The sequence below is a fragment of the Mytilus edulis genome, chromosome 1 (genome assembly GCF_963676685.1).
Source record: "Mytilus edulis chromosome 1, xbMytEdul2.2, whole genome shotgun sequence".
Classification (NCBI taxonomy): domain Eukaryota; kingdom Metazoa; phylum Mollusca; class Bivalvia; order Mytilida; family Mytilidae; genus Mytilus; species Mytilus edulis.
In genome coordinates this window covers 73,809,472-73,819,112 of record NC_092344.1, presented here as the reverse complement: position 1 = coordinate 73,819,112, position 9,641 = coordinate 73,809,472, and positions in this window count along the sequence as shown.

Below are 9,641 nucleotides of genomic sequence, written 5' to 3'. Positions count from 1 at the left end.
TGTACAAGAACCGAAACACATGTTGAGCTATATGACCAAAACGGTAGCCAAGGATGGACAAGAACCGAAACACTTGATGAGCTATATGAGCTTAAATAAAGTGACTCGGACTTCTCTTGAACTGAATTTTAATGTTCGTATTGTTATGCGTTTACTTTTCTACATTGGCTAGAGGTATAGGGGGGGGGTTGAGATCTCACAAACATGTTTAACCCCGCCGCATTTTTGCGCCTGTCTGAAGTCAGGAGCCTCTGGCCTTTGTTAGTCTTGTATTATTTTAATTTTAGTTTCTTGTGTACAATTTGGAAATTAGTATGGCGTTCATTATCACTGAACTAGTATATATTTGTTTAGGGGCCAGTTGAAGGACGCCTCCGGGTGCGGGAATTTCTCGCTACATTGAAGACCTGTTGGTGACCTTCTGCTGTTGTTTTTTTCTATGGTTGGGTTGTTGTCTCTTTGGCACATTCCCCATTTCCATTCTCAATTTTATTTATGACCAAAACGGTCCTAAAATATATCAAATGTCAACAGATGGTTATTATAATTCAGTAATTTCCTAACGGTCTTTTTGCGAAATGGAATTTTATATTTTTATGCATTAGAAAAAAGCCTGTTCTGTACATATTATATATGTAAAAGATGGGGAAATTGTTGTTCGAAGTTATTAAACCCAACGTAAAAAAGTTGCATGAAGCATGCAATTTCCATATTCATCTATCTTATAAAATTTTAAAAAAAACCTGAATCATGACGAAAGATTGAATGTAGTTAAGCCATCTATCTATACTTTAAACTTTTAAGAAATTATTCGACTGCTCTGTTTATCTACTTCATCTATTTTTGAAAATTGTCCTAATCTAGAAACATGTTTAAAGTGCACCATGCATCATGTCATTAGAGAATCAATTTGCTAGATTGAATTAAACTGATAAAGACATCATTCATATTAATTAAAGGGTTGCAATCCTAGTTTGAGGGTTAATATTTAAATGTGTTCATTTTAGGTAAAGTTATCTAGTGCAATAACGATGTAAAGACGAGGTTAAAAATAAAAATAAAACATTTGATATGCAGAGAGTTTATCATCAAAGTGTTATTTTATAACTATACCATGGCCAACATTTGTATATTGTTAATACCTGGTGGCTGAGAATGATTTCTCAAACAACAGTGGCACACCTTAGAGATGAGATAAAAGAAAGGTTGACATTTCATATTCCAGTATCTCAAAGTCTCGAAAATTACAGTCAACACTGTACAAATCAAAGTTTTTTTTTATAATGTTAGATGAATTACATAAATATTCAATAGCGGAAAGATGCATTGGATATTCTCTTTTTATAATTATATTGTCCAATCCAGTTTAGGAAGGTAGATAAGATATGCACAGAACTAAGGATAATCCAACTAACATACAATACATTACACTACATATATCTCGTTTCCAATTAATGAAAACAATGGTAGAACTGTTTCCAAGAATCCAAGTTCGAAATAAAATAATCAGCAAATACCTTAGTGTTGTCATCAACTGAACCTTATATTAAGTCGGCTAACGCTTGAGTTTCTTCTCTTAATCCCCATGTAATGTCCTTTAGGCATTGTCGTTGAAATGACAATTTTGGGTTTGTTACTCATTATTGTTCATTTGGGACAACATCGGGATCTTTCATTTTGAAGTATAATGGTTCTATTCAACATGGCAAAAAGACATGTAAAATATTCAGACAATGTTTGCCACTAACCAATCGGTTCATCCCTGCTGTAAATGCAAACGCCATACATGAGCAATAGTGTAAAAGACTGCTATTCACATATTATATATGTTACATGTTACAGGTTTTATTAAATTATGATCTGTAATGAAAGCAGGACTTGGAGAAAGTCATATTTTAAATACGTTTGCTCTGTATTTGTTGTCTTCATTTGACAAAAAACTTTGAGAAACAAAAAGCCGACAACTGACCATTTTGATGCATAAGACAAATTCTGTAGACATTTAACAGTTTAGAAGATATAAATCAGTACACTATATTAAATCTAATGGCAGATAAAAAGGTCAAAATTTATCTGGCAATTCTTTTTGCATTTTTTACAATGTTTGTATGCTTTCCATATTTCGCCGAATTTGATTTGACATGTATATGCATTAGAAAAATAACTATTCAGTGTATGTATTTCAAAGTCAATTAAAGCATAGATATTTCAGCGTCAAAAAGTTTCATGACATGGGCAAGTTTAAATATTCACTAATCTTATTATATTCTTTCACTCATGACGATAGATTACATGCAGTAACGCATTCTATCGATATATATATATCTTTTCAACTTTCGAGCAATCTATTGAATGATCTTTTTTTCCATATCTGTATTGACGGACTGTAAAAACGCAACACTCATTAGTTGAATATTAATTTTGTTTTACGAAATCATGATTCATTCTCATAAAACCATTATTCATGCTTGCCACACTTCGAAGTAAATTTCTGTTTAATATTGTTATATCAAGGTTGTTGATAATAAATAGTTATTGTTTGCATTAGTTTTAAGTACAGACCAATTGAAGAAGGTTCTTAAAATTGAAAACTTGAACACTTTAATATAGAATAAGAAGATGTTATGATAGCAAATGAGACAACTCTATTCTAAATTCAACAAATAAAGATAGTCGGTAAGATAAATTCGTTACATAGTGTGCTAGTGACCTAATATGATATATACAGGGTAAGTAAATTCCATATGGGGTTCGAGCTTCGCTCTCATCCCATATGAAATTTACTGACTCCGTATATATCATATTAGGTCACTAACACACTATGTAACTAATAATGTGCATTCAACATTTTGAAAAAAATAGACTCTGATTTGATTTAATTCAAAAGCTCTTTTATATGAGATAGTTATATCATCGTAGAAAAATCGTAAATCACAAGATGTCCATACCTAGTGACCATGCTAGTTCTGCACACAGTTTTTTTTCAACTCAACAAAAGGACGGTTTTTACAGAGAGAGTTGTTCAAAGAAAAGGAATTTCCCTTTCAAATTATTTTTAAAAACTTTAATTGATGTATATATTGAATAAGAAAAAAGAATATTATTGTTTCTCTTTTTGATTTAATTCCAAGGAGACACTCTCTTACCTAATTGGTGAGGCTCAAATTAGGAACCTTTCTATTTATGTTACACCCCTACGATTTACATGTTAAAAGGACTATGACCCATTTATACTGTTTTCATCTGAACAATAAACTGCTACTATTTGTGTGACTTTCATGTTAGCATCCTTACTCATAATTACTAAATATTTGTTGTATCATTTTTCCCGGAATTTTCCAGCCTGCACTTGTATCACAACTACAATGTATTGTTTACCAAATAATCTTACGATGATTTAAAGCAAAGAATATGAATAACCCAAAATTATACGAATAGGTAAACACCATTCAAAGATACTTTGAAATGTGATTTAATGAAGAAACTTGTATTATTATGTCATCAATTTATGTAAGCCAGTTTTGACAAGTCAGGGTATCCTTTTAGATTAGAGTAACTGCGGAATAATCAATCTAATTCCAAACCATCAGCTAAAAAAGTGTTAACCTGTACTAACTCAAGCTCGTAAATAATATTCCTTATAAGAAAGACTAATTTTATGCTTTTCTATACCGACACAATCGCCATTTAACGACGAAGAGAGAGAGAAAGATAATACATAATCACCGTTAGCAGATTGTATGATAGACTTAAAGATTAATTCTCAACATTCTATTCTTTTATTTACTGTTAATCTAAAAATGAGTAAGAAGGTCATTCTTTGTATCTTATATACGACACTGTTGATTGTCCCAGCTACGATTTTAGGAAGAGATGTCAACAAGGAAAAAAAAGCGGAATGGAGCTGTATTACCATTTGTAGCGTACGCAGTTTTGACAGTCGCACTTCCAGTATTTCTTGCTTTGGTATTAGCCTATAGCACTTGGACATTTATCAGATATCATATTCGTAAGTATAATGCAAGTTAATCTGGTGTAGTGCAATATCAAAATGTTGAAGTCTTGAGAAAACATTAAGTTTTATACCCTGTATTTTAGTTTTGATGAGGATGTCAGCCAGGATTTGCCAAAGAAATATCTCTACGTTTTGTGTTTCATTCAATGTATCCTAACAACCTCGGCGTACTACGACAAGAAAAACTTAAAATATGCATTACAAATACAATGTAATATATTTAATATTGACATTTTTATGACGACTTTTGTGAAACATGTTAAAATCGAGATAACCGATTGCAGTTTGTTTTCTTCTGCAAATATTACTTTAATTGTATTTGGAATTAGGGTTTGACGTCATAAAACTCAGAGCACAAAAATCTTGCTTGAAACATGAAATCAGAAATGTTTATTGGTTGATTTTGAAGTATGGGTACAAAAAACTATCTCGAAAGTTTTGTCTTTCATCCAAATAAAATAAAATCATTCTTCATTGATACTAAGTTATAGTATAAAAACAAAATACATTCAGCATTGAAGTTCACAAACATGGCTTACAGTATTTTTGTCTTACAGATTTACGAAATGACAATCATTCCTGCGCCAATAACTGGGGTTGGTGTCGTCCAAAGTGTTTCCGAAAGGAGTACCCTGACTGGTACCATTGTGATGTATGTGGATTTTACAAATGTTGACTTTATAGATAAACATTCTTCAGATATGACAGAATGACTTGAAATAATAAGTCAACATCCAACTTTTACTCATGGTTGACTTTTAATTAGTAATTTTTTATGCATAAACAAGAACAATCGTGTTTGCAGAAATACTAGCAACAAGGTTAAACCTAACTACAATACCATAATTAAAAAAAAAGATGAAGTTTTTGGATCGTTAATTTATCAAAGAGGGACGAAAGATACAAAAGGGACAGTCAAACTCATAAATCTAAAACAAACTGACAACGCCATGGCTAAAAATGAAAAGGACAAACAAACAACAGCACACACTACACAACATAGAAAACTAAAGAATAAACAACACGAACCCCAACAAAAACTAGGGGTGATCTCAGGTGCTCCGGAAGGGTAAGCAGATCCTGCTCCACATGTGGCACCCGTCGTGTTGCTTATGTGATAACAAATCCGGTAAATAGTCTAATTCGGTAGGTCACATTCATGAAAGGGGAGGGGATTGTAGTTACGACGTAAGGAACATATCCGATATCATTTGTGAAACGGTTATTCCATAACGGTCAACCAACTCGTGATGGCGTCCGTAAAATTTACAAAGGGATGATTTCAACTTTACATTTTGGAACTCTTGGTTTAAGAGCTTCCTTGTGATCAGCAACCCTCTATCAAGAAAATCATGATAGGAAATGCAAGCACGGGAATATCGTATCAGTTGGGAGATATATACCCCGTATGCAGGTGCTGCTGGAATGTTGCTTCTTAGAAATGGAAAGTTCACAATTGGAAAGCTGAAATCATCTCTTTTGTCGTAAAGTTTTGTTTTCAACCGACCCTCATTGTCAATTTCTAGATGTAAGTCAAGATATGAGGCCGAATTAACTGTATCTGTAGTATCCGTAATCTCTAGCTCGATTGGATAGATGCGTTCCACATAGTCACCAAATTTTGAATTATTTAGTGAAAGAACATCATCTATGTAGCGAAAAGTAGAGTTAAAGGATATTGCTAACTTCTTATCTTTCTTCCTAAGAAGTTCCTGCAAGAAGTCAGCCTCATAATAATAAAGAAACAAGTCGGCAAGTAGAGGGGCACAGTTTGTTCCCATTGGAATGCCGACAGTCTGTTGAAAAACACGTCCTCCGAACGTAACAAATATGTTGTCAATCAAGAAATCAAGCATCTTGATAATATCAGTTTCAGAGAATTTTTTGTTCGAATCAGATTGATCCTTTACAAAGTAGGATTTATCCCTGAGGCTCCCTAAGACAAGATACTTGTATCTACGTTGGCCATTCTTTTTTACGAAGCAAAGCAATACCAACTCTTTCAATTTGTCTTTTAGTTTGGAATGTGGAATACTAGTGTAAAGAGTAGAAAAGTCAAATGTTTTAATACTGTTACACGATGAAAGAGAGTTATATTGTATGTACTCTAAATGATCTTTGGAATTTTTCAGTATCCACATCTGATTCACACCCCCTCTAGAATAGGCAGTTTCACAATAACTTTGAAGCCCGTCTTTGATTGCTGATAAAACAGATGTTAATAATTTCGAAAGAGGTTTCGTGGAGCACTTGGAAGACCCAGCAATATACCGTTGTTTGTAAGGACACTTATGTAGTTTAGGTATCCAATATAATAGTGATGGCAGATCCAGTTCTTCATCTTTGGTTGAAATTCCAAAAGGAACACAGAACAGACCTATGATTATCCAGGATTTCCTCTTTGGTAAGTGTCGTGAGGGTATATGTTGAGTTTCCAAGTGAATTGTCAATACCTAATTCGTTTATCAAGCAGTTAATGTAATGAGTTTTACACACAAAAACGATGTTGTTTGGGGCTTTATCTGCGGGAACAACAACATATTTGTCATGGAGGTAGGATAGGTGCTTTGTAACATTTGGGTCTTTAAAGATTGACGTAGCATGGGCATTGATAGACCCATTCAGTTTCTTAATTCTGATTTGTATCAACGACCTCACTGCCTTAATCCATTCGGAAACAGTGTCTACGTCTTCCTTCTCGCGCTTAGCCCATTGCCTGGCATAATCCTCAACTGGGTCCATCAAAATTTTTAAGATGTATTTCCAATTGGGCTCACGATATTTCGGACCTTTCGATAACACATTTCGTAGAGAAGTGTTATTAACAATGTTGAGGTCACCGGTAATAACGTGGCCAGCAGGATTATATGTGAATTGGGAACTAGCACAAGTACAATCAGGAGGTTTAGACTTGAAGTCGTCAATATCGAGATCCTGCAAGACGTGTTTGTAATTGAACATTTTAGTTGCAAAAGGTTTGGTATAGGTGTAAGACTGTTCAATCAAATTGAAAATAAATATTAATATAATTAATGTCGAATTGTTTTGTTTAATTCTTAATATCTGGGTACTTATTACCCAACTATCTCAAACACCGATAAGCTGACATGGATACATATTGTCACCAATTCACCATCTCCCTCATATGTCGGTTGATTGATTTTTGTTACAAAAATGTTTTATACTGATTTCCTTCATTGATTACCCTGCATCTCTTTTTATTCGTTTTTACTACGTAGCTTTTGGTGAAGTTTAGTAGAATGTACGATGTTTGAGACGCATTTTTATTTGTTCCGTGTTCAAATTTTGGATTCGGAATATTTACGATTACTTAAGAAATAATTCATTGCAGCCGTAGATTTGTTTTCATTTAACCATGGGTTGGGCATTTATATTTGATTATTTTACCCTGAGCGTTAAAATAAGAATATAAATACCCAACCCATGGTTAAATGAAAACAAATCTACGGCTGCCATGAATTATTTTGATTCTAATAGGACAAATTCGGTAAAGGGGTAGGCTCAGTAAATCCCCTTTTTGGCCCCAAAATATATCAGTTTTACAAAATTGTGAAAATGTAATCTTTTAGCTATTTACTGGAAAGTAGAATGCTTCTGCTACATAAATATGGGCTGTTTTTGACAATACATCGGGTACTAACATCATTAAGTCAAGCTAAACTACTGAAATCTTCACAATTTTAGCATTTTAGTTAAATTTTAGACGGTTTCCGTCTTAAATAAAAGTGGCCGCATTCGTGTTCATTCATAATATTGAAATTGTAAGTTGTATTTGATGGAGGAATGTAGGAAATTAATGTTTCTATATTTTTTTTTAAATAAAGAACTGTTTATTTGAAAATTATGTTTTAAGAGAATAATTTTGTGATGTGTAGATACAGTTCTTCAGAATATTTGTCATAATCTACAAACAAGAATAAAGGTAAAACAGGCAATACGTATTTACAAGTTTCGGTAGATTGATCCATAGACTAAATTAATCATTCTTTTTTTAATAAAACGGGTTCAATTCCTGAGGAAGCGTAAATGTGATATAAGAAGATGTGGTATGATTCCCAAATGAGACAGTCCTTCAGCAGATAACAAAATGACATAACAGTTTACAACTATAGGTAATTATACGGTCTTCAACAATGAGCGAAACCAATACCGCATAGTCAGCTACAAAAAAAAAAGACAAACGTAAAACAATTTAAACGAGATAACTAACTGCCTGATTTATGCGTTCATTTTATCTATATAACTTTTTATATAACTAACGACTCAAGACAACATGGTTTAATCTAAATACCACTTGGTGAAACCTTTCGTGACATGTAACTATTATAGGACAGTATACTATCGAATGACTGATTGGTTATCCTAGTGCAATTATTATGTGAAGGCGAATTGGAAATGAAAAAAAAAGTTTGATAAGCAAATTGTATCACCAATGCATTATTGTGTAACTGTACCATGGCCAACATTTTTATATGTTTGATAACTGGATGTTGAATTGTTTTCTCAAAATACTTTGCTGTCTCATTCAAGAGATAAGATAAAGAACGGGATGACAAATCAAATCCTATTCTCTCCCTCATTGTTCTTTTTAATCCGAATCAACGTCACTAAAATTAAAAGCATCACAGTATACAAAATATATTTGAAACATATCGTTTCCCTTTTTCATTATGTCAAATGTTTAAAAAAATCCATATCAAATAGAAGGATTGAAGACTTATATTTATCAAAGTTGTACATATATCGATGTTTATGTTTGGTAAGGAACATGTTTTTATGCTATTAAAAGAAAGGTCTGTTTGATTGGATATATAAAGTATGTGGGAAGAATTTCATGCACGGGTGGTTTGATAGTAGTTAAAGTCATTCGAGTCATTGTAGTCAAGTGCTCTAGATGCTTTTTTCGAATTCCTACATTTTAATTCATTCAACTTAGTATGGGAAATTCTGAAAATGAGGAGACTATTCATAATACCCGTATAGAATACCAATGCAACTGTTACTAGTGCTACGGGCCGTAATTTTCGTGTCTACTAGAAAAACAACACTGGACCTAAATCCACAGATATCTGATTTGGTTGACAGACTATGTGTCACTGGAGACGAAACTGTAAAGTTTAACAATTCAACAAGTTGCGGACGAAGATATGAATGATAAGCATTATTTTGATTTTGTTGACAGTGATAAACGTCATTTAAAAGAGCAGTTAAATACTATACAACTAGATTCATATGAATATGAGCAATCAATTAATTTAGTGTACAATCTGTTAAAGTCATAAGAAACGAGTGACCGGTAAAAAATAATTTTCTTCCAATTCTTGAAGCAATGCATACAAACATCATAAACTTAGTCTTCTGTGCACGAATTTATCATTTTTTTCGTGTAAATTTCGTATAATCGTAATTTTTTTTTCTCAATCGGTCAGTGTTGTGAAAATATGGCAGGTAATTAAAGTTCGTGTTTTGAAGCCGAAGTTTAACGATTGTCACCTGTTTGACAACCATCGACAAAAAATCAACAAAAAAGCATGGAAATTGAGCACGTGTTTAACATGTAAATTTAATAGTTTATTTTAAGGACATCCATGCGTATTGCGATCAC